Consider the following 3,865-nt stretch of genomic DNA (forward strand, 5'->3'; position numbering starts at 1 on the left):
CATTAGGTTGTCTTATCACCTATACTTCAGGGAAGAGAAAAACCTTTCCCTGATTTGTCAGGTCAGTTGTCTCCATATTGTATTCTCTGTGGGCTCTGAATGGACATGAATTGAATTGACCTTACGATTTTAGCTGTTGAGATGGCAGCTGTGTACCCTGACCCTCACGTCACCCTCTTTCCCTTTACCCTCCCCTGCCCACTACCCCACCTCTTCCAGCTCCCAAGTCTAATTTCTCTTTGAAAAAGTCATCAGGCACGTGGGGATTGTCCAACAAACATGATTAAAGACAAACTGATCGGGAGGCAGTAGAGTCGCAGGAGGAGCCCAAAGGGTGTGGGTGCCAGATACAAGGCCTGGAGCCACTCTGGGGTGATGGCGAGGGGACGTGGGACTATCATGGTGCCCATCAGCACCACCCATCCCTCTGTTCTTGGCCCCCACTCCCCAGCCCCTCTCTTCTCCCTCCAGGACCCAGGCATGGGGGTGGAAGGGAAGAATCCTGAATTCATGAGTCCTGGGGCCGGCCTCACCTCGGCATGGGAGACAGGAGCAAGTCAACCCCATCTCTGGGTCTATTGCTCCACCTGTAAAATCAGGGCATTGGTTCAGACTGGCCACCAATTCTCCCCTCAGATGGTCAGTTATTTTTGCAGATTTTGATTCCGTGACACCCTGAAACCCAGACCATGGATTTCTGCACTTGCCCTTGGCCTGGGTTAGGGCAGGGAATAGAGGCAGGATTGATCCATTAGACTGAAGCGTGTAAAACCACTTTTTTTGTGGCTTCGAACCATGAATGCACAGGGTCCAGGTTAGTTTGAAATTATTCCTTGAGCACCAACTGGGTGCTGTGCTAGATGCTAGGGTGCACAGGTGTGCTAAGACACAGGGAACTGCCCACCCCCCAACCACCATCTCAAGTCTAGCACAATAAATTGAGTCCTAAGCAGACCATTTTGAAATAACACCATAAATGATAGGCCGGAGGCATGTGAGTACACAGGGGGACGGTGGGAGTGATGGGACCCCATCCTGAAGGGTCCAGGCAAGTTTTCTGCAGGAGGTGACACCTGGGCTGAGTTTCTGAGCACAAGTCAGGCAGATGAATAAAAGCTTATATGGAAGGCAGGTCGGCCAGGGCTGGGTGGGGAGAAAACTGCAGGCCCTCGAGCCTGCCAGGAGGATGGGACTTCGCTGGAGAGAAAGAGAATGGTGAGCGTAAGAAAGGGCCATGCAGGGGTTTCACGCTGGGAAGTCCAAGCCAGAGAGGATTATGTGCAGAGCATTTTAGCTGCTCTGCAGAAGCAGGATGGTCAGTGAGGAAGTGGGGAGTGGGCAGGCTTTGTGCTTAGAAGGCAGTGCTCCTTTCTCTGTACTCTCACCTCCTCACATTGCCTCCTCCCCACCATAGATAGCACTTACCATGGGCACCATGTGAGAGAGTTCTTATATTCCCCAATGCTTGTCCCCAACACACACACACACACACACACACACACACACACACACACACACACACTCACACACGCTCCCCCAACTCAACGCAGTAGTAGAAATGAATTGTTTGGAAAACAGCCATCCGCTTTCAAGGGGCCACCGCAATTTTTGTGGCTCCCCCACTCCAGGGTCTTTTGTGCCTAGTGAGTAGTAGAGACATTCCAGGCATGGTCAGAAAGCTTTTGAAGTGGGGTGGCTACCTTCCTGGGGTGACCTTCTTAGTGCAAGGGGGCTAGCAGGGTGCAAGGAGCTCTTTGGTTGGGTTTGTATTTGCTATCCATAAATTGAGGGAACTGCTCAGAGGAGCCCGTTGAGCCAATGAGCTCTGCGGTGTTCCCCAGCTCCCCCCGAAACGCTCTGTGGCTTCTAATCCCAGCCACAGAGTTCATTCATTGTATTTATTCCTGCCACAGTAAGAGGAGTCCTTGGGAAGGTCCTGACTTCACAAATAAAGTGCGAGTCAATATATTCACCCCGACATCCCAGAATAATCTGGCTAACCTGGTAATCAGGACCCATCATGCCCCCTTTGCCTGCCTGAGACGCATCGGTCAGTCTTGGATCTAAGTTCCTGCTCTCATCTGGGAGCCTCCCTAGGTTTGGGCAGACCCCTCCCTAAGTATGGGCGCCGCAGTGCACCTACCTGGCTCTGTCCTGGTGGGTGGGAGCACCNGTGTGTGTGTGTGTGTGTGTGTGTGTGTGTGTGTGTGTGTGTGTGTTAAAAGTATTGATCTGTCCCGGGTTGGGGAAAAACCAACCTGGTCCTTGCCCACCTCTAGTTTGACAAGCACTGCTCTTGATAACACCAAAGGCATTTTAGAACCAGCTATAGAGCCAATCGAGGGCAGAAGGGGAACAGCCTCATCAGTGCTGCCTGCAAAAATCAGCCACAAATCACACGCGGTTGAGTCGGCAGCATTTCCTTTATTGCTTCAGGATGGAAACTGCAAGCCCCTTTCCACGGCCCGGGCCCTAGCCCCGCCCCGCGCGCCCGGAGCCCCTTGTCTGGGGTTAGAAATCCCATGTCCCTGGGCGCTGTCCGGAGGCGCCGCCCGCCGCCTGCCATAGCGCAGGCCGAAGGAGTTCCAGTTGTAGGCGGATAGGTCCTTCTCCCGCTGCACCAGCGCCGCGCCCCGTGGGGCAGGGATCAGGCGGCTGCGGGGCGCGCACAGGCCTGGCTGCCCGGGCTCCGCGGCGCTCTCCGGAGTCACGTACCGCTGGCTCTGCTCCCAGGGAGGCGGGAGCGCCAGGGGGCCGAGCTTCTGGCCTAGGACAGAGCCACAGGGAGAAGCTGCGTGAGGCCGGGTCAGGAGAGCCGCCTCGGAACGTCTGCTCACCGCCCCAGCCTATGCTCCCCTTTTGTTCCTTGACCTCGAGGAAGCTCAGCGCTCCATGCCAGCTGGGCACCACCACCAGCACCGGCACCTGAGCTGGGTGATTAGGCCATTTCCTCCTCCCTCCTTCAACATAGCTTTGATTTCCAATGTTTTCCAGAATGATCTTCAATATCTTTTATATTAAATTACTTCCTTTTAGGAAGCAAACAGGATAGAGCTTGGAAATAAAGAAAACAGGTATCTGCCGGACGCCGTGCTTGGCTCACTGCCTGGCTCTGCATTGGGCTCCCCTGCTGGACTGTGAGCACCTTGAGGCAGGTGGAGTCATGTTCATTCCTCCCCTTATCTCTCAGAGTGCTTGAAACAGGGCCGCACACATAGTAGGGCCTCAATAAACGCTTCTTGGTAACTATATAAAAGCTAATGGAAAGAAAGCTTGATTTCTTGTAGTTACAGAATTCAAGGAAGTGGAGCTAAGACCGTTGTGTTCCCACAGCCCCCAATAACCGTGCCCCCACCTAATGTTATACAAGGACTCGGAGGAATGGGAAATTATCTGGGTCCCCCTAACCTGGCTCAAACTCCCCCACTCCGGGTATATGTAATCTCTGCTCTTCACACCGAGGGTTAACAAGGCTAATTTAGAAGGCACTTCACATGCAAGGCTCATTAAGTTCACTACAATTTCTGGCAGTAAAATAGTGCAACTAGCTCTGAGTAGACAATGGCCCCAGCCAATTGTGGCTAGAGATTAGTGGAAATAAGTCCTTATACACGAGGGGGTGTGCGTTGTGGCGTGGTTGGCTTTGAGCCCTGCTCCTCAATGCCTTGGCATACTTTGGAGAAGAGGAGTGTAGGCATGGTGCAGTGTTAATGATAATCTTCCTAGGAGGCCCCTCCTGCCTTGCTTAGGGCCTGGCAGAGATGGGGAGGGACCATGGCTTCCTTCACTGTTACACCCACTATCCCAGCAGCAGGATCACTGCTCAGGCTACTGTTTGTGGTCTCACCTAAAGCCTTTTGCCAAA

Source organism: Hipposideros armiger, unplaced genomic scaffold (genome assembly GCF_001890085.2).
Source record: "Hipposideros armiger isolate ML-2016 unplaced genomic scaffold, ASM189008v1 scaffold_134, whole genome shotgun sequence".
Classification (NCBI taxonomy): Eukaryota; Metazoa; Chordata; class Mammalia; order Chiroptera; family Hipposideridae; genus Hipposideros; species Hipposideros armiger.